Consider the following 22,782-nt stretch of genomic DNA (forward strand, 5'->3'; position numbering starts at 1 on the left):
TTGTATTGTTAGGCTCTCTTAGAAGTTGAAATGTCCCCAGAGAAGAGGAAGTATTAAGAAATTTAAAAGGGAGAGCGAGATCTTAACAAGTCTGATGTGGCTTTATACTTGTTTTCTGGCTTTTTCTAATATATTAATTCCCTGCGTTTTATGATGCCCAACTTAATACCAACATCCATTCTTGCCCTTAAGGGTTGGTTTTCAGTTCTAATTAAAATCAGGGGACAGATTGTTTGTATTTAATCTGTCTGTCCATCTTCTCAGTAATTGAGTAAAGCTCTTAACTGTACTGTAAATATCCCTGGATTTCAATTAATTTGTCTTCCTTAGTAGACACAGCAACACATATTGTTTTACTTATGGATATGCAAACGCCTTACAACTTTTTTTTTTTTTAAATACCCAGCATGATTTATTTCCTTTTTTTAGAAAGAGATCAAATGATGATGTCTTGCTAAGGTTAAAAAAAAAAAAAAAGAAGAATAACAAAAGCTATGATAGAAAGAGAAATAGTTTGGAGATTATCTTTTAATTTGAATGAATTAAAGAAACATTTAATTTATATTTTAACTACAAGGGAGTCTGGATTCCCTATTACTAGGTAGTATTGAAACCTAGTATCGCTAAGAAATATTATTCCAAGAGTAATATTATCTCCCCTTCTAATTGGTCAACTTAAAAAGAAATACAGTCTGAAGTATTTTTTAATGAGAATAAATTATATATTTATATTTCAGAGAGGATGGATACATCTTCAGAAAGTTTTTTAAAAAATCTAGATTCTTTTGGGTGGCTTAAAATTCACCAAAGATTCCCTGTCATTTTATGTTTGCAATAAAAGTGTTCATTATTAAAACCTACCTCTGTATGCCTGTTATCTAGGAATCTCTCATAAGACACTAGGGGAAACAAACGGGAGGCGCGGTGGGAGAAGGAAGGATGGATAGCAAGGGAGCTGAACTGCACAGTTTTTATTAATTCCATCTATTTTTACGACAGAAATACATACTACCATTTACGCCTTTTCTTCCTTTTAAAAATAAGAACATTGTTTCTCAACACACACACAAGCGCGACTGCCCCGAGCGCGCGCGCGCGCGTACACACACACACACACACACACACACACACACACACACACACAGCACCAGCATGGGATTCCGGCGATCCCTCCTCGCCCCCAGCAGCCCCCTCCCTGTCGCAGGCAGCTGTGCCAGCAGCCCCCGAGCGCCGCCTCGGCTATCTCAGCCTCCCGCGGTGGCCCCGGCGCACACCCCCGCGCAGCGTCACCTACCCCGCTTGGAGCACTCGACGGACACAGGACTGCGGCTGCTCTGGAGGGAAAAGCTCCCAGGACGAGCCGAAGGAAAGGGAAAAGAAAAAAGAGAGGAGGGAAAGCTACTTTACTTCCCACAACAAGGGGACGTGCTGTGCCCCATGCACTTGGTTGCTCAGCAGCTGTGGTTTCAGAGGAAATACGCAGCGGCCGAAAGAGCTGCAGCTGGGGTGGAAAGTTGTGGGTGTTTCCCCCCACCACTGCCCACGTCTCGATCCTCTCCTGTCCCCGCAGCAGTCCTGACAGCTCCCCGGGCCTTGGAGACCCTCCGGAGTCCCGCCGGTTTCCCCCGGAGCTGGGCTGAGTTGCCACATGCACTTGAGAAATCCTAGCAGTTGCGCAAAGAGTCCCAGAAGTTAGAAAGAGTGATTGTGTGTGAATGTGTAAATATACAGTACAAGAGGCTGGAACAACTGAGCAGGGCCAACCCTCAGACGCAGCCCAGGGTTTCAGATTTCATTTGGCAACTGGCAGCTTTAGAAGATTCGAGCCGCACTACTGGGGAGTCAGGGAAGAACGGTGCCCTGGCCCTTGCGTCTCACCGCTAGGTTATCTCCTAGGCTGAGTAACACAGCCCGACGCCCGGTTCCCGCCCCCCCCCCCCGCCCCCACCAGAGAGAGCCCACCCTGCCTCTGTCCCCCCGTAGCTGGCATTACTCGTTTCATTTCTTACGTATCATAGATATGTATCGGTCACCAGATCTGGGACTCTGGGTGAGGAGAAGAATGAAAAATACTTGTCTCCTGCCTTCCAGGAGCCCTGCATTTCTTTGGCCAAACCCCACACATAGTAGGTTTCACCTGCTTCCCTCAGCTCTCTCTGTAAAATCTTATTTCTCCAATCAGAATTACCTGAGTCTTTAAACCTGCATTCCTAGAAATGCTTATTTAGATGGATGCTCTCAGATCCTTGGAGAAATGGAAAGCATAATCACCTCCTTACCATGGTTTAAGAGCTCTCAGAATTGCAAAGTATGAGAGAAGGGACAGGGTAGTAAAATTTTGGCTGATGGAACCCCTTCTCTTCCCACCACTACCAAAAAATGCCTATTTCAAATCTAGATCTTACAACATAGGTTATCTGGAATGCCAGTATTATTATTTCAAAAAGCTTTATAAAGATCTCTGCTTTAGATTGCTTACAAATCATCATCAGATTTCTTTAAGACATAAAATAAAAGTGTTCTCATCAGAAATCTGCAGTGATATAGAAGAACATATGTGCAAATTTAGAAACACCAAAAATAAAAGCCTATGTAGACTCTTAGGTTGGTTGGTTGGTTGGTTGGTTTGTTTGTTTGTTTGTTTTTCCCTCTCTTTTATCTCTTCCTTGGAGTTTTTCTTCCTGGTGATCTGCCCCATCCCAACCTGATGCCCCGCTAAAAAATTGATTTTCTGGCTAGAGAATTCTCAGCCCTTTAATGAGTCAAATTAAGTTCTGCAGGGGGAGGAGGGGTTCTCTTTTGGCATTTCCTTTTTTAAAATGTGCTTGGAATTCCTAACCAGAAGCAAGGTAGCTTATTTTCTAATTGGTAGGAATAAATGACCTTTATCAACCCATAAGGCTTTATGAGTTCCAGCTACATCCTGGCAGGTAAATGCCGATGGGCAGTTTTAGATGAAAGCTGGAAAACAATTAAATTAACCAAAATGAAATCTGCACACACTTGATGTACTCAAAAGCCTCAGGAAGACAAGTGTCAATAAGTATGATTCAAGATCGTGACATTTAAAGAAGACAAGGAAACTATCATGTCAGTAACCTATTTCAGGACCTAACAATTATTACCCCGAGCAATTTAGACTCAAGACAATACATAATTGAGCTCAGGGTAGTTACTGGGTTAGTCCCTAATCCAAAAGGTTAAGACATGCCTCGGGACACAGCCTTATACTCAAACATTGCCCTTCTCATCTTCTGACTTCGGTGTCCATGCTTTCCATTTACCATCACTTCATTGACATGTGTGATGTATGTGATTATCTTAAGCTAGACAATACAACTGAAGGATAGGAAGATTTTCACCTGAGGATTAAGCACAGGGGAGTTATATCTACCAAAGCCCCACTCTTTCCCTCTCACTTCTCTACAGAAAGACAAGGGCACTGTATTCCTTTTCCAGAAAGCCTTAGGGATTTAGCAAAGGTCTTTGTTACTAGAGAGTATAACCCAGATTAGAAAACACTTCCTTGTTCTGTGGACTTTCTCTCTTATTTGTGGTTAATTGGGACTGGTAGACATCACTTATACAAACTGTAGGACTTTAATTTTTTTTTCAACGTTTATTTATTTTTGGGACAGAGAGAGACAGAGCATAAATGGGGGAGGGGCAGAGAGAGAGGGAGACACAGAATCGGAAACAGGCTCCAGGCTCTGAGCCATCAGCCCAGAGCCCGACGCGGGGCTCAAACTCACGGACCGCGAGATCGTGACCTGGCTGAAGTCGGACACTTAACCGACTGCGCCACCCAGGCGCCCCCAAACTGTAGGACTTTAAAGGAGAAATAAACTTTTAGAGATGTAAAAGACTCTAACCAAAAGAGCCTGCTGATGTGATTGATCCAGACTCCAGGGAAGATGGTGTCTGTCATTCAATTCCCAGAGCATCAAGGGAGAACTTGCCCAGGGCATCACTTAAAGCTGAATTTTAGCAGTCAACTCAATTCCGAGTTAAAAGCATGCTTGTGATAAACTCCACAAAACCCACAAATGTTTCAAGGGCGAAAGATAACTTTCCTAAAGATCCCTAAGTCAGAAGGATTCCTCAGAAGGGTATATGAAAGTCAGTATAAAAGGCAGGCAGGGTTTGAGGGACCTCAGATTTACAAGGGAGAAGTGAAATACCTCCAGGACCAAGGGGATTTCAGGGACCTAAAAGTGCAAAAGGAAGAGGAGAAAGAGGAGAAGGAGGAGAGAATGAAGATAATGGTCTCACTACACTTGGACAAGTTGGAGTATCAGTATTGCCAGAGTCAAGGACAAAGGAGCGTCCATAGACAGAGTCCCCTGGATACTGTTTCTGTCAGGCCACTTTGATTGGAATTGACTTAGAGGAACCTCAACAAGACTTTGCACAATCACGTTGTCTAATGTTTCAAATACCTGAGTCAAAAGGTACTATTAAACATATAAGGATGGGGGGCGCCTGGGTGGCTCAGTAGGTTAAGCGTCCGACTTCAGCTCAGGTCATGATCTCACGGTCTGTGAGTTCAAGCCCCGCATCGGGCTCTGTGCTGACAGCTCAAAGCCTGGAGCCTGTTTCGGATTCTGTGTCTCCCTCTCTCTCTGACCCTCCCCCGTTCATGCTCTGTCTCTCTCTGTCTCAAAAATAAATAAAGGTTAAAAAAAATTTTTTTAAACATATAAGGATGGGGGTGGGGGTAGGTGAAATAGGTGAAATGAATCAAGAGGTACAAATTTCCAGTTATAAAATAAAACACATATAGATTAAAAACATGTTTTAGTACACTTTACTACTTTAAAATTTTCAGTTTTTCACCAGATTCCTTGCCAGATTCTTTGAAGACCTTAGCATAGAGTAATGTATTGTCATGTTACCCACTTGGCCATTAATATCAGATACTGGGACTCTTTAATTATGTTTTCTTTTGGGGAAAAATACATTCCTAAGAGGGCAAAAAACATAGTAACAAAACTGAATAGTCAACAACTGCCAAAATCCTAACATTTCCTTCAGGCTCTCACCAACAATGCAGAATTTGTGTGGGTACTGAAATATGCCAAGATCTGATTTCAGTATTAAGATAGAAGGCTGTGCTTTAAAACCCATCTATTTCAAAATGTCTGGTTTTGTGTTTTCATTTCCTTGTAGAAGTTCCTTTTTGATAAAGTCCAGTTTTGTCTTAGCTAAATAAGGTTGGAAGAGACTGAGGGAGTTTCATGCCTACTGTCCCCAAAACTATGGATCACACAATTTAGGGAAAGGGGATGTATCACTACTATTAAAAATGGTGGGACCAAAGGAATCCAACTAAATCCCCATGAGCAAGATAATGCAGGAGATTACAAAAGAGAAGGGCTACTGTGGCATTAGAGTTCTTCCTGCCTTTATAATTCCATCATAGGCCTTCTGTAAGTCAAGTCCTTTATTTATTTATTTTTTTAATGTTTATTTATTTTGGGGACAGAGAGAGACAGAGCATGAATGGGGGAGGGGCAGAGAGAGAGGGAGACACAGAATCGGAAGCAGGCTCCAGGCTCTGAGCCGTCAGCCCAGAGCCTGATGCGGGGCTCGAACTCACGGACTGCGAGATCGTGACCTGAGCTGAAGTCGGACGCTTAACCGACTGAGCCACCCAGGCGCCCCAGTCAAGTCCTTTAAAAGTGAAGCATGCTATATGCCTCTTTAGATCCTGAGTGGAGCATAGTACCAACCATCACTATTTAATTGGCATATTTTGGTGGTAGCCTATGTCACACTCCATCATCCCTTAGACTGCCAGATTAGATCATACCCAAAACAACAACAACAACAGGAAAAAAAAAAACAAAACACCACGTATTAAATTGATTAAATTGATTAAATTTATTTTCAAAATAATGTTTGCTGGTTTCTTGCCTAATTACAAAATTAATATATATTAACTCATGAAACTAGTAGCCACAAAGAAGCATAGAAAGAAGAAATTAAAAATTGCTATGATATCACCATTCAGAGATAAGTATTAACATTTTTAATATGTCTAACTGATTCTTCACTGCTTTGTATGCACCTATCTTATATAACAGTTTGAATCATATTACTAACCAAAGTAAAGTTCTTTTTGCCTGGGCCATAAATTCAAACCTTAGTTTCCAATTAAAATGGTTTTCTTCAATACTGTTTAGACCTAGACTCAGGAGTCTACTGGATTCTATTAAAGAACTAAACTCTCCCTTCCAAGATATGCAGATGCCCCATGCCCAGTCAGCTCCCAGAAAAATCTCATTATACTTTTAGTGGCCATTTCTAAATCTCTCACTTACTATTCTAGAGTTTCCTTGTGTTGCTGACTCAATTTCTCTAAAATAGCCTGCATTTTCCCATCATTCACATCTCTGCTCACCACATCATCTCCTTTCTCTACTCACCCATGAGTACAGGCATCCATGTACATGCATGTGCACACACACATACACACACACTCATACCATGCATACTCCTATCACACATGCACGTCCATAAAGTAAAGCATTCTTCCAGACATGCAAATTTCCACTTGTAGACTCAACTCTTAACATAAAACTGGGATAAAACTTAAAATATTTTAAAATTTAATTCCATTTGAGTACCTGAGTAATAGCAAAATGGGCTTACTCTCAACACACATACCTTATTATAGATTGCAAGCTAATGTCAGAATCTTCTCAATAAGTTTGTGTTTTGTAGAACATTAAATACTACCATTGAAATAAAATCATTCTGTTCCCAAGAATTGTTTACTTATGGCTACCTAAATTATGTATAACTTTAAAAATAGTTCCCTATGCCTTATACACAGGCAGAAAGAAGTTAAATTGTTAATATTTACATATGGCTAATGGAAGTGTCATGTATATATAAAATAAACTAGGAGAATATTTCAGGAAGACAATGACCAAATGGCAGTTCAAGATGTGGGTTATTAACAAAAACACTATAATGAAAGAATATATGCACCCCTATGTTTATTGCAGTATTATTTACAATTGCAAAATTATGGAAGCAGCCAAGTATCCATTGATAGATAAATGGATAGATAAAATATGGGGTGTGTGTGTGTGTGTGTTTGTGTGTGTGTATACACACACATATATATATACATACATATATATACATATATATGTATATATACATATACATATATACATATATACACATATATACATATACATATATATATACATACATATATATATACATATATACACAGTGGTGTATATACACAATGGTGTGTGTGTGTGTGTGTGTGTGTGTGTGTGTATATACATACAATGGAATATTATTCAGCCATAAAAAAGAATGAAATCTTGCCATTTGCAACAACATGAATGCAGCTAGAGAGCATAATACTAAGTGAAATAGATACATCAAAATAAGACAAATATCATATGATTTCACTCATATGTGGAATTTCAGAAAAGAACTGAAGAAAGAAAAAGAGACAAAGAAAGAGATTCTTAAGTATAGAGAACAAACTGATGGTTACTAGAGGGAAGGTGGGTGGGAGGATGGGTGAAATAGGAGAAGGAGATTAAAGAGTACACATATCATGTCTGAGTAATGTATAGAATTACTGAATCACTATATTATACACCTGAAACTAATGTAACACTGTATGTTAACTATACTGGAATTAAAATTAAAAACATTTTAAGAAGATGTGGGCTATTGAGCAGACAAAAAAAATAAGACTACGAAGTTATTCTCTCCATCTATTTTCTTGTCTCAAATGTCTTTGCTTTTTCAAAGTTTAAAACAGTAGCAAGCAAGCTTGTGAGGCCTTACTTTGCAAGAGCAGACAGGTTAGTCTGGGAGTATGGTGGTCTAAGCTGGGGTTGAGGCTGAGGAGAACAAAGGTGGGGTTTCTGAATGCTGGGCTTTCTCAGTCTGTCCTGGACGTCTTCAGTGGAAGATTCTGCCCAGCGTACTTTATTCCTGAATGGAGACACCAGTAAAAGAAACTGCTAAATTCTAGTGGAAATTGTCCCAGGAGATGTAAATTGAAGTCCCAAAACTTCAGCCCAAGACACTGATGCATTTTTAAGAAAGAAGAATGCTTTTCGAGGGGACATCACTTAAGTCCCATCAAAGGTCTTTTGAACCCAACTTGGGAAAATGATCTCAAATTCCTCAAGAAAGGGGATTTCCAAAACAAACAAACAAGACAGAGAATGTGAGCACCCTTTTAGGGAGCCCAATAAAATAGTTTTAAGATCTGCTTAGAGAAAGAATCTCCTATCTCAACTGGGAGCAGGAGGTATGCAACATCTATAAAAGTCAGCTGCAGCTACAGCAAGATCAAACTCAGATGTGCCTTCCATGTCCAACCCTGGGGCAGACTAAAGCCACCAGGTAAGAGAGCAGACACTAGCAGAGAAATATGTGGCAGGAAAATATCATAACCCCCAAGGAGAAGACATAAGATGCCTATACCCTGTGAGAGGTAGGCAAGAGGCTCATTGGGGATGGGGACTTCCATTGATCCTACTGGGTGGAGACTCAGATCCTAAAGACTAAAGCCTAGATGTTAGTCAGTACCTAAACATTCATTATTAATGTAAATTTTACCCTGTAAACTGCTGTGGATACTATGGCACTATACAAGGAATTAGAAGTACAGTGTAGTTAAGCCCAATGTTGGTAATTTTTAAGGAAAAATAATATTGGGAGAAATGAGCAAATTTGTACATGGATGGATCCTTTACACAGGCCAGAGATGTTCAACACCTCCCAAATGCAACGCCTGTGCAAAATGCAAAGTCAATTCAGATGTGATCTGTGCCTTCATGAAACTTATATTTAACCACTGAGAATGAGTGAATTAAAAAGGTTTAGAGTAAATCTGTCTTTTTTCTTCTAAGGTAGTGCAGAAGTAATCCTACAATACAGTAGCTTATTCTCAGCTCGTATCTAGCCTCTGAAAGTTAAGGCCATCATCTTCACACACAAACAAAAGACTTAACTCTTCATATAGTAATGTTATTTCACTACTTTAAACAGAAGCTAGCCCATCGCTTCTCGGCCTTTTGGCTAAGATCAAGTGTAAACAGAAGCTAGCCTTGACTTTAACCAGTCTGTAAAGACATTTTGACATATTTTACCTTTTTTTTCACTTATTTTTAAAATTTTTAATGCATTGGTTTTTAGCCAGAAGACAATGAACCTGTTTAATGTGAAAATTGCCCAGGTACTTACCACATGAGTTTTTCTTAGCATGCATTGCACAGAATCTCTGGTTTTGAACTATATTAGAAATCTCTGGTTTCCATAATAATAGAAAAAACACTCACTATAAATACATGACAAATTTAGTGATAGTATCAAATCTTCTGAAAATCAGTTTATAAATATTGAAATATTTTCTGGATTGAAAACTACACCGGGAAAGCCCAAAACAACAACAAATTCTTTTAATTTTAATCTTTAGCTTTGATTGCTTATGAAGTTCTAAACCACATACATTTAGGCTAAAGTTTCCCATACTTATTTATGACAAAACCTGACAAAATTTAGAAAAATATAATCTGTAGGCTTAAAAGTGATTCAAAAGTAACTTTTTCCCCCTATCATTCTTCTCTTTTTGGAGGATCATTGTACAAATGCCCATTTCATTAGACTTTTATAAAATTAATATTATAAGACAACTATTTAAGACTAAGCTACTTGCTACATAAAAAATGACGTATTAATTCTTCATGATATGCCCCATTGTATTTTTAAAAAATTAAAATCAAATTACAATCGGAATCTAGTTGCATTTTGCACAGAGATAATTTTAATTTAGAATTTTTGCAATGAAGGACTTATGTTAATATTTCAATGAAAAGAAGATTATAGCAATAATGTTCTTTAATTTTATTAATGAAAAAATCAACTTTAGAGCTAAAATGCTTGTCTAAATTTAGTGTTGTCTACATACAATTTCTTTTAATAGATTATCATATTCTGAGATTATTTTTTCAAGAAAAGTGATTTCTAAATATAACATCCAATAGGCCAAAAATTCAACTCTTTATGTGAATGTTGTTAATGACCCATGTTATACCCAATTTGAGTTTGTAATTACTGCTTATGCTTCTTTAAAAAAATCATAATGTATACAAACCCATTAATAGTAAAAAAATTGCATTTACATTTTATCAAGTTAAGTTTAGCGACCTTATGATTGCATTATTTTATTTAATAGATGCAGGGGTCACCTACAAAAATAGTCCTATCCAGGATGAAACACAATGTGCTCAGATGAACACACAGTCCATGAACACACAGCTTTATAACAACCTACAACACCATGACTCTTTATTAAGGCTCATTAGTAGCCTTAATAAGTCAACCTATGGGTATTTATCAGAATTTTGTGTGGTTTTTGAGCAACCATGAAGCTTCATAATAAAAAATAAATTATTTACTTAAAAGGCTGCAATAAGAAGATTAATAAATTATCTACATTGAGCAATGTTTACTAATGTCATTGATCACTCCTAAGCCCAGTCAAGTCAAAATTTATTTACCATATAATAATAAGCTTTTAGTTATTCATTACATAAAGTCTCAATATTCACAGAATCAGGGGCAAAAAATAAATATCCAGCTTAATTCTTCCTTTAATTTTATTTTGTTCCAATTACAGAAACAAATACATAAAGTAGAAATTTATAGTAAATTCTAAGAAACACATCCTCATGCAAGGAGCAAGTAGGTGTCAGATGTGTTGATATCTACACCATGGTAATTCCCTCTCTTTTTTCCCAACTTCCTGCTCAGACGACTGACTTACAAGAAGTTGACAAAACACAGGGACCTATCTTTTTTCCAGATTGCTAATACCACCGGCCCAATTCTGGAAGAGGAAAAAGGAAGAACAAAATACAGCAGCTCTGTCTGAGAACTAACAAATCATAGACTCAAACAAGAATTCACTGATAGTTCCCTTAGGTGTGCAGAAGTTGTGACTTGAAAATGCAAATTACTGCTGAGACCATAAAGCTTCATTATACATTTGATTAATCAACAGGATACTAAACAACTACACATGTGTGAGGAGACTTTTAAATATTTTGACATGAAAAGAGTCTCAAAGAGTTAGAAATAGATTGGGGATCATTGCCTTAGATTCTTCCCTCTCCTTTAGTGTTACCAGTGCTCTTTGAAGGTGGAAGAGTCGAGTTGAGAGGAATAACATACATTGACCATAACTACTCTTCTCAAATAGCATGCACAGTTCACCACAGAGCAGTCAGGGCCACAGCTATTTCTAGAGTCCACAGTCTATATATCCTGCTATTACAGTTTTACCAATGGGACATGAGAGAAATGTACACAAAGAATTCCAAATAAAAACACTGAGCTGGTTTCAAAATGGCTTAATTATTATTGCTACCTTCAAAGGAACCCATTAAAATGGCTGTCATGAGTCTATTTAGATGGTACCATTATAATTCAATTTTAATTAACTTGATCATTATTTTTAACAATGCTAATAAACAAGCTATGTTACAACCTTATCTTAACGGTGGATTTTTCAAAATAGAATTTAGAGATTTAAACCTTTTTCTTTCTTTCTCTTTATTTTTTAAAATTTTTATTATTTTTATTATTTTTTCTTTCTTTTTCTTAATTGCTTTAGTGACACTGAATAAATTACAATATTAAAATTGACTAATTCCTATTACCATCAATTAGCCTTTCATTAGCAACCCTCAATATATTTATGTTCCAAGAGGATTTCAACTGCCCTCCTACCTGACCACCAGTTTCATACCACAGAACCCAAAGTCTCTGGCATGAACAATGTTTATATTGATGTTTGTGTATTAGAAGTACAGAGGTTCAAACATTTTACAATATACTCATGAAACTGCCAATTATTTGAGATCCTTTGGAGATAACGAGGGTTGTTTAAAAATGAAAGATTCAAAGCTCATAGTTCAATGTGCAATGCAACCTGGATTACTGTTAATATTATGATTTCATGAGATCTAGAAAGCCACACATACCAGAATCTAAATAGATGTTTCACCAATGGAATTATAAAAGGTGGGGCAAAGAAGCTGGAATAATATACTGGGAGACTGTCACCAGTGCTAAATGACTTCTTAGAAACTTCCAACAATAAGCTGAACCACCTATTCTATAAGAACCGCGGATTTTGCCTGGAGATCCTTATTTTTGTTAGTCTTGGGTACCGGTTGCTTCAACAGTCTATTTCTCACTTGCTGGCTGACCTCCTACCATTATATATATAATAAGGGATTCTGCTGTTTTTGGCCCTTGTTAATGGCCATTCTGTACATCATTCTTTGTTAGATGTCAGCTCCTGCCTCTGCACTTATCTTATAGGTGTGTTCTGTCCAGCTGGGAGTTAACAGTGTTATGATAGTATTCCACAGAACTGTTTTGAACACAAAGTGAATTATTGCATGTGAAGTGAAAACCACAGTGCCTGACACAGGGAACGCATTTAACAAACGGGGGTTCTTATTATTCCTACCATTCAGCCTTAGACATCTTCCATCAAGTCTCTGCTACATTAACCTATAGAAAACACCCATTTCATTCATTCCCCAAATGCTCTCTGAGACCTTGACCTTCATAAGTCTCCAAAATACAGCATTATAGAACCAAGGTGGCCGATACATCCAATATTTGTGGCAAATGCTAGAAAAGATGAAGAATTCAAAGACAAAAATCAGGAAGACGTTCTTTGGAAAGCTGGTAAATTGAGTCAGGTATCAGTGGTATCTGACCCAAGAAAACATGATGGTGTCCAACCTTCCAATTAAGTAGTTCCTAACATATACAACTAACTTATACACAACTTTTTAATTTCAATAGCTGCCTTGCCAAATGGCTGAATTTCCCATCCTATCCTTGGAATTCCTCTACTTTCCTTTTTTATCTTTTTCCACCACTCATCTCTGCTTTACACACCAGTCCAAAAATAACCCAGGGTAGGCTTACGAGCTGAGAATAAAGAGGAAACAGGTTGGCAGTCCTGTCTCTCACAGACCTTGTTCCATCTCCTCTTCTTGCATCTCTCCCAGAGGGGTCCCACCTTTTCTCATAAAAACTGACTTTATCTTCTCTCCTAAATGAAGGTGAGTCTTCACTCAGCCTGTTATGTGCCTAAATTCTGGTGTGAGCAACAGGACAGGATATAATTCCCAGTGCAACTGTCTAGCTTCAGAGGTGGGCCCCACTGAGGTAGGACTACAGCACATGTTCTTTCCTGAGTGCAAATAGTGAAAGAATCAGAACCAGACCTGAAAAAGTGATTTTTCCTTGACCGAGTGCCCATTTTGCTAAAAACAGCAACAACAACAAAAATCTATTAACTAACTTCAGAGACAGAGGATGAGGACCAAAATTACAGAGACCCTTCTACCACAGTCCCCAGGGGAGAAGAGAAATCCTTGCTGACATAAAAGGCCACTAGTGATTACAAAGGAAAGGAAAAGCTCATGAGAGAGCAGGAAAACAAGGCCGGAAGAAAGCCTGAATTGAAGAAGTGACCTGAAGGTTTACATTGCCTCAGCTTTCCCTGGATCCTCATCTGCCAGCACAGAGCTGGAAGAGCCCTCGATTCAGCTCCTTAGTAGCCTTGTGGATGGGGTGACAGGAAGCAATCTACCCTGGTCCCACACACTTACAACAGCAGGTAATATGTTCCTAACAACATTGACTGAAATTGAGAATACATTTTCTCACATAAGTATGTTCACATGGTACATAGTTCCTAGAACATTTCTGTGTGGATTACACTTATATGATGAGATACCATCTTTGAAATATTAACCAATGTATTTTTATTTCTAGTATTCTTTTCTCCCTGTGCCTTCAATCTATGAATTCATTTGCCTCAGGCAAGGGAGGATGGCACAAGGAAAGCAATGAAAACAGCACAACCAAAAATAGGTTCAAAGCATATGACTCAGGCTAATGTTAAGACTCTTGTAAATGGGCAATAGACCTGGGGAGAATGCATTGTGATTTAAAGACAGCTTCTTAATTTTAGTCTAGAAAGAGTTTCCCAATGTGAAGAAAGAGAGCAGCTGAAAGAGATTCAGTGAGAGAGGGGGGGGAGGGACAAAGGAATGAGACACAGAGATACACAGACTTGGCAAAATCATTCTCCTGAACTCTCCACACATGCACCCAAGTGACCACGTCCACTACTTCCACCCAGGAGTTGCATCGGAACCGAGGACATAGAAGGTTAATTTCTACCCCAACAAACAATGTATATTGTACACTCAGAAGAGCTATGCTCTTTTCTCCCTTTGATAGTCCAGCAGAAAGAATGACCATCTGTACAAAGGAAGGGCCTCCAAAACATGCACACTATTATGTTTCAGGTACTTTAATGAATAAAATAATATACTGTGGCCATGCTGTTTTATCTCCATTCTAAGAGTTCTTACTTCATACTAAGGTACTGAAAGGTCCAAGAAAGAAATTGGCATGATCAAATTTGTGTGTAGAGTAGTGGTCATGTAAAAATAGAGGGTTTGGTTTGATATAACAGGGTATGGGTTGGTAATATTTGTTAAAGACCTATTTTGGTCTAAGAGTTTATGACAGACTCTTTGTATATCTCTTTGTACATATCGTCTCACTTGATTCTTTAACCTACTGTATGGAGTCTGGAAGAAATCAATATTCAGAAATGTTAAGTGACATGTCTTACCCTAGAGAGTAAGCAAACAGTAGTGACCTGAAAACCTAAGTCTGTCTAATGCCATTATTTGTCTTCTATTCCATGTTCTTTTCCAACTTCCCAAAACCTAATTTAAAAACGACATTAACATCACAACATTTTCACAAATAAAGGTTTGGCTTCCATGGACACCAAGCATGCTATGCTTCATTTCTATTTTCAAAAGAAGCCCTGTAAGCGCTATTCCTCATTCCAATAATGATCTGATCAGTAATGCATTCTTAAATGGTAATCAGTCTTCTCATACCCAAATCAAGCACATCTCATTTTAAGATTTCTGAAACAGGTATATAAAGGCTGAAATTCACATGATGAATCTGAAAAATTACTATAGAGATAACTAAGCAACATAGTTGCAACCACAAGGGAGAGGCTGGATTTTACAAGGATATTATAGGAAAGGACATAATTGCAGGAAATTTTGACATTTAATCATCTAAAAATCAGCTTGTTCTTTATATTCATGAGAGGCAGCAGATTAAGGACTTCAAGACCAAGAAGTAGTCTCTATGTGAACAAGAAAAGTAGGCAGTAGGTGAGTCCAATTCAAGTGGGCAAACATCCAAAACCAGAAGGTGTCAAAAAGCTCAAAGTCCATGCAAACAATATCTTTACAAGTTGACTGGGCAGCTAGATAGATATAGTCAAAGGACCAAGAAAGGGTCAACAGCCAAGGGGCATTGGACATTGTAGGAATGAAGAATGAGCAGGCAGAAAAACAGATGCCCCCAGTCTCTACCATGGGAAAAATGCTCTCAGAAAGGGACAGCTGGCCCTCTCACCTTCATTCCAAAATTCTCAGTGTGAGCCTAGAAGCAATTGTCTGGAGATTGAGTCCTTGAGAGTAGAAGAACATCATGGCAGAGATAGTTCTTGATCAGAATAGAATCAAAGATCATGCAACCTACTGGAGAATACGGTTTAGCAGACACTGATTTGCAAATAGCCAAAAAAAGGTCTGCCAATGAAGGCTAGACTACCTGTCACAGTAGTCCACCATCATTGTCTGCATACGTAAACTTCAGTAAGCAGACATTAACACTTCATCCTGAATATTTGTGTGGTTAACTCTAGATTTGGCCAAAAATCTTTTATTTAAAGTCATTTGGAAAAGCAGGACTGAAAACCTAATCCAGAATGTGGTAAAGTATTATTTAATGTTCAGTGCCTTTAAATCAGTTGTAAAGTAGGCAAAACCTGAAGAGAAATTTGAAATGAATTTCCCTTTGCATCTAAGACATGCTTAGAAGGCTTAAATAAGAAAAGGCTTGATCTTATCCGTTGTTGTCTGTCTTTCAGTGGAGAATGTTATTCACATTGATGGGTTCCAGAATGCTGGAAAACAAGATGGTCTCCATGGCCAACAGGCAGGTAGGGAGTGAGAAGGAGGGACTAGTAAAGCAGCATATGTCTTCCAACCCAAAGAAAGCTTTATGGTAAATGTTGCTCTAGAGTGTGAAAGATTTTAGCGTGGATTATGTCTTTTTTCCTTTTGCTAGTATTCTTAGAATTGGGAGACTACTTTTCTACTGGATCCCATAGAGCAAAGGAAAGACTTGACCTTGAACTATGATGTGTTATTCATGACTTACAACCCTCTTGACGTGTACTTGTTCTGCAAAACTCCATGGTCTCTCCTTTTATCATATACACCACCATCACCAGCAAAACATGCAGTACAATAAGAGGATTGTTGTTGTTTATTAACATTTTGTTTTACCTACTATTTTAATAATATGTTTTGAATATGAAAAACTGTATCTACTATGCTCAAGTGAATATGAGAAGGGCTTTTTGCGGTACAATTGGCCTGGGGGAGGTGGGGGCATGACACAGGATAAAGTAGCAGAGGCAATATGCAAGGAAACAACTCCAGTTAAGAAATTGTCAGAGTCTGATTGAACTGTAATCCCCTCTGTCAGGGCTTCTCCTCCTGGGGCTTTTCTCTACTCATGTGGTAGAGCAGAGCTGTGTGTGTTTTGGTCAAAAGGGTGAGTCCGTTCCCACAAATTTAACTTTTATCTCAATGATACTGAATAAAATAAGCTCCTTAAAGCCAACAACACTGACATATTTGTCCTGTAATGTCTGCCCAAATGCCTACCACAATTATGAGTACATAATTGGCTCTTTAACCATTTTTTGGCTGATTGAATCATGCATAAGTGTATTAGAGACTAGGAATGAAAGAAAGGGGTATACAGTTCTTATGACATTCCATGAAATATATGGGACCTAAAAAGCTAATGCATACTATAGTGAATAATGTGACCAAAAAATGGCAGCAGAGAAATGCAGGTAGGATTTAGCTGGTGACCCTTAACAGGGAAGACCAGGAGGGAAGGACCAAAACTAAATACTCATTTTCTCCCAGGGAATTAAGTGTCCTTTCATCCTAGGGAGAGAGGCCATTTGGAACAATACAAGGTTCAAAGTTCAGGAGTCCTAGGCTCAAAAGTTAGATGGTGGGGAAGTCAGGGATGGGTAAAATAACCAGAGTCACACAGGATAGTCAGAGTCAACCTGAGATCATTCTGGGCATGTCAGACTGCTGGGAATTCAGGAAAGCCAGAGCACAAGTTGAGCAATGAGAAGGAAGGATAAGGTCAGAAGCCAATAGGGAGTAAACAATGTCAATGTGGCAGAGCGAAATCATTATTTTTGTGAGATCTTAATAATAAATGCAAAGTTTTTGGTGACTAATATGTTTTGAAATGACAGTCTAGACATTTTCCTATTTTCTAAGGTGGTCATAGATTCCCAGAGACTGGCCTCAGGTTAAGCTTTGACAGTTCTCCAAGAAGTTTTCCACCTATGATAGAAAATAGTTTTGTCCACCTCCTAAGCCCCCATTTTCTTTGTGTTTATTCCTGCTGGGTCTCTGCTCTTACTCCTAACACTAGCGACCAGCCTGGGGATGGTAGGGAGTGGGAGGCTAGGTATACAGCAGTCAACTCTTTTGGATTCTGTGTCAGGAAACAGAATCATAATCACTTGAAAATCTAAGATTATGTTTTCCTAAAATGATGGCTTCTGAAATTCTGTTATTAGTTTATTACATGACTAGGAATTCAAGTAGCCTGAATACTTTAAAAGTTATTACTTGAAATACATAGCATGTCTTTAAAATTTTTTCATAAAAGTTTTTATTACCATGAAAAATATAGAACTTTAGTTCCATCTCCTATTACAGTTCAAATCATATTTACTTTTCATTTGTCTTTTTCTTCTTTGTACATGTTCATTTTGTGTTCAAGTATTTTTCCTTTATTTCAAAAAGCACACACTACTGTGTCTTTCCCCCTTCCCTGCTGCCCTCCCACCTCCCCTCCTCTCTCTCTCTCTCAACCCATTTGCATTACTGTGAACAAGAAACATTGATGAATAAGAGAGAAAAGAGCCACAGAGCCCTAACGTAATGGTTTAAAAACTTGGATAGATAAGGTCACTCTCTTTCTAAAATAAAATCTATAGGAACACCAAATACAGTAGTAAAATAGTACTGTCATCCAGAGTAAAGGATCATAGTTGATAATATATATTTTTTAAACAACCAAGTGGCAGGTATTATTAACAAGTGATACAGATTGAAAATATCACATGTATTCACTCTCTTACCAGGCACATTGATGAGCACATAAGGCTCGAACTGTATGTTCAGTTGGCTGTGAAATGCAGTGCCTAAATGCAGGTTTTCAGTTCAGCCTGTGACTGTTCAGGGCCTCCAAGACCACAACTGATCACATTAAAATAAAACAGAACCAAGTTTCTAAATATATTAATGACAAAATATTTCAGAAGAAATATACAAGGTCTAATAAATTAATTGCCAAACAGAAATACCACATGACATTAATTAAATGAGGAATTCTAAGTAATCACTGAACTTCATAGCATTCAGTATCACTTAACATGAATGTTCCTGTGTAAGAAAGAAAGAATATTAAAAACAAAGATTCTCTTTTAGAAAAGCTAGTGCCAAAAATGAGTTGACACTCCATTTTGAAATTAACTTTAATATTTGGGTGAACAGAGGAGTGAAATATTTGTACCCAAGGACAAAAAGAAATTAGAGAAAAAAGAAATACATCTTCCTCCTTTGCTTTGCTTATAATCAGTATCTGGAAATGCATAGGTATTTATATACACACAGAGAGAGAGACAGAGAGAGATATTTCTTTCTAACGTGAGAAACCAATATGTAAAAAAAAAAAAAAAAAAAAAAAAAAAAAAAAAACCACCAAAAGCATCTGCCCTGTCTGGACAACCCTGACATTTAGAAGGAATAGTACTTCATTACTCACAAAGAGAGACCTGTCCAGTGGTGTTTCTGTTCTGCCAGCCATTCTCTGCTATTTCCATTTACCTGCTCAGCAGAGGGAAGGCCTGGGAAGCCAGCATCCTTCACAAAGTGCTTCTTTCATCTAGATCAAGAGCATTGGGCCTCTGAATACATCTCACACTACAGCTCTGAATTGAGTGCACCCGTTCATTCTTTTCTAAATGGAGTTGTTAATTGGTCTGAGGCAAATCATAGCACATAAGAGGTAATCCAAAATTATCAATTAAAATATTTTTGGAAGAGTGGAATTTCAGTTTTCTTTCAGGCCTGTAAATTCAAATACTAGTGTTTTGGGGATTCATTCAAAATACACGGATAGGAACCCTCTTCAACCAAGTGTTCTGGGTGAATACTGATACCCTCTCAGTAGGGTTAAGTGAAAGAAATGCCTTATTCTCCCCTTCCTTGGAGATCACAAGATCATCACCCAGATTTAAAAAAATAAACAGAAAAGGGGCTATTGTAGCATGAAAGCCTGTATTACATTCCTGATCACTCACTAAGAGCTTTAGTAATTATTACTTAACATACAATATTTACCTGAATATTTCTCAATCTACAGGAGATTAGAAGTGGCAAGCTTAAATGTGTGACCAGAGGGGAAGGAAGGAGGGATAAGTAGATTCAGGAAAGTTTGAGAAAAGCTATTTGGGGGGATGATAAAAAACAATAGAACAGTTCCAGGTCTTATTTTATTGCTGTGACTAAACAAATAGAACTTATGCTCCCTAATCATACTGCACCAGATAATAATTTGTATTTGTAAAGTTATGAACAGAGACATCTAAAAAAAATCCAATATTTTCCTTTAAGAAGTCAGAAAGGGGTGTGCCTGGGTGACTCAGTCTGTTGAGCGTCGGACTCTTGATTTCAGCTTAGGTCATGATCTCAGGGTAGTGAGATCAAGTTGGGTTCCATGCTGGGTATGGAGGCTGCTTAAGATTCTTTGTCCCCCTCCCTCTACCCCTCCCCTGCTCCTGCATGTGTGGGCACACTCTCTCTCAAAAATCAATCAATCAATCAATCAATCAATCAATCAAAAAGCTTTCCTTATATGGATAAAATGGCAGGGGGGTGGGGAGAAATAAGCCCCAAGTATTTGGGAAAGGATCTTATGTTGAGTATATGAATACTGATAAATGGGATATCACTAAATGTCATGGAAGCAATATGCACTCTGTTATGCCTTGCTTCCTTGTTGAAATCCTGGACAAGCAACCTCTCTGCACTTTGGTTTCCTCATCCTAAAATTATGGAATTAGAATACTCAGGTTCCTTTTAGTCCTAAAACTTTCCAGGGACGTGATTTTATTTCTGATGGCGCTTTCGTTATAACATTACTCCTTAACACACTGCCACTTTGAGCAGAACAGATCAGACAGAGACTGGAAATGACACCTACCTGAGTCTTTCGTCTAATGCTGTAGCTCTGTAGAAGATTTCTGATAGTTTCAGCTGAAGTTTCTAGTCAAACAGTTATTTATCTGCCATGAAATATATGCGAACATCCTAAAATCAGCTCAAAAGATATATGTAACATTATTGGGGAAAGGGAAGATAAAAAGACAGCTTTTACTATATAAGCCTAAGAAACAACAAATGGCTGAAATAGTAGAAAGTGACACCTATTTTTTTTAACGTTTATTTATTTTTGGGACAGAGAGAGACAGAGCATGAATGGGGAAGGGGCAGAGAGAGAGGGAGACACAGAATCGGAAGCAGGCTCCAGGCTCTGAGCCATCAGCCCAGAGCCTGACGCGGGGCTCGAACTCACGGACTGCGAGATCGTGGCCTGAGCCGAAGTGGGACGCTTAACCGATGGAGCCACCCAGGCGCCCCAAGTAACACCTATTTTAACAAAGAGAGAAACAAAGACACTGTGTGTCTGGGGATTCTGTGGAATAATCATAGTATTAAGTTATCCCTTAGGATCCCATTGGTTCTTTTTTCTCAGGAGCAGGAAGAGCTGAATGTCTGATAAATGAAGTCAGTGGTGGCTAGTTATGTAGTTCTCAACAAAATTCTATGGCAGAAACAGCTCCCCTTGTGTGTTACTGTGACCCCAAAATATCCAGATGATTCTTCTTAAGAATGAGAGTTGGCTCCATTTAGAAGGCTAGGGCTCAGATTTTTAAACCAGTCAGAAAAAAAATCACCCAAGAAAAATGTCAGTAGAGAACTTAAAAATAAGGTGAGTATATTGAGACTAATTCAACGAAATAAGGATAACTTTATAAGCATGAATGGTATAGGTTGGGTCTGAATGACAAGTATACATTGTCTCTCAAAAGTCAGTGAAGAGTTGGAACTTGTGTAATAGGAGGAACTTTACTTGACAAGGAAACCTGAAATAAAGCCAAGAAAGTTTTAAACAGATTCATGTGATCAGATTCCATAGACACAAGCAAAAAAGTAGAAGGAAAGTCACACACTTGAAGAGACCGACAAACCCAATCTACCGTGGAGTTGATGTAGGTAGGTACTGAGTCATAAAGATATTTTGGACAGGTGGATACAAAGGCAAAAGAGGTGTGAGAAGAAAGTGAGGTCTGAGAATCTAAAATTATCATAGATGGAAGAGAGGGACAGATATAGGAAAATCTGAGACAAGACCATTGATAAAGAAAGTTCACTTTATGCGTATTAAGATGGATCTCCTGCTTGAGAAGCCAAGTATAAAGACATACTGTTAAAAGAAGTCGACTTCTAAAGAAGTATCAGAAAAGGGGAGAAAAGCTCTCTAATACTGAGTGTCTGTTATGATTGCCTGAATGATAAAAAGTTGGTCTGGAAGACATTATGCTTTTACAGCTCTGTTCCCAACTCCTTCTGAAAACAATTTTCTGTCTATACAGCTATTAACCCATCTCCTCTCTTTAGGAATAGAAGTGAGATGGAGCACAGCTGTGCAAGGTATTAGGCCCTTCCAGGAACATTTTGGGAGAGGAAGGCTGGAATCTCTCTTCTAAAGGATGCTGAGCAGTGTATCACAAGATCAGCACACCTGGATGTGTGTAATTCGCTTATAAAACCAGGATGAGACACCCCTGTGATGTTTATGGCAAGAATCTATTCCTACTGAGACCAGGAAAGCCCTGACAACTGACTGTTCATGCATCATGGTCATTTATATTCCCGCTTTCTGGATGCTGACAGTCATATCTCCCAGCCTGCTGCAGCTTCGAATTTTACCCAATGGAATGGGTGTGTCACCATAAGAAACACTAATCCAACAACAGTAAATATTCAGGCTCAAGGTTATGCCAGTTTTTATCAGGATGGATGATGAAATAAAACCAAATAGCAATATATTTAAGATTGCAACCTGGAGTGATTTTGACTTCAGGAATAAACATTTCAGGCATGATAAAATTTTAATATGTAATGTTGACAGATAAAAGAATGTTAGAGAACTCAAGAAAATTAAGTTATAAGGATGTCATCTGATCTGTATTTCAGAATTCCCAGGCCCTTTGCTCAGCTATCTTCATGTACTATCCAAAGGGCAATCATTCAACTATCTGTCAGGGCTCATCCTGAAAAGACACTGGAAAAGTGAAAACATGAGCAGAGGATTTTGTGTAGCACTTATTTTTTCCTAGGTAGATCAGTGAAAAAAAAAAGGGGGGGAGGGGCGGTTTGCTGATTTAGCATTGTCTGGGATTCTAACATTCCCTGGATCCTG

At 38.3% G+C, this 22,782-nt stretch overlaps 1 protein-coding gene and 1 pseudogene across 2 annotated transcripts in view; one reads left to right on the plus strand and one right to left on the minus strand.

The window, feature by feature from the left end:
- ARHGAP24 (Rho GTPase activating protein 24) overlaps positions 1-22,782 on the minus strand; it is a 674,755-nt gene that overhangs the window by 518,033 nt on the left and 133,940 nt on the right. Inside the window, exon 1 of one of the 2 annotated variants that reach the window (XM_045473448.1) lies at positions 1,295-1,698. The exons of the other annotated variant lie outside the window; for it this stretch is intronic. The gene's annotated coding sequence lies outside the window, so the exon portion shown is untranslated. Of the gene's footprint in view, positions 1-1,294; positions 1,699-22,782 lie in introns of those variants that run through there. 2 annotated transcript variants of the gene reach the window in all.
- On the plus strand, positions 9,050-9,207 carry LOC123596661 (annotated as a pseudogene).

Source organism: Leopardus geoffroyi, chromosome B1 (genome assembly GCF_018350155.1).
Source record: "Leopardus geoffroyi isolate Oge1 chromosome B1, O.geoffroyi_Oge1_pat1.0, whole genome shotgun sequence".
NCBI classification, from domain to species: domain Eukaryota; kingdom Metazoa; phylum Chordata; class Mammalia; order Carnivora; family Felidae; genus Leopardus; species Leopardus geoffroyi.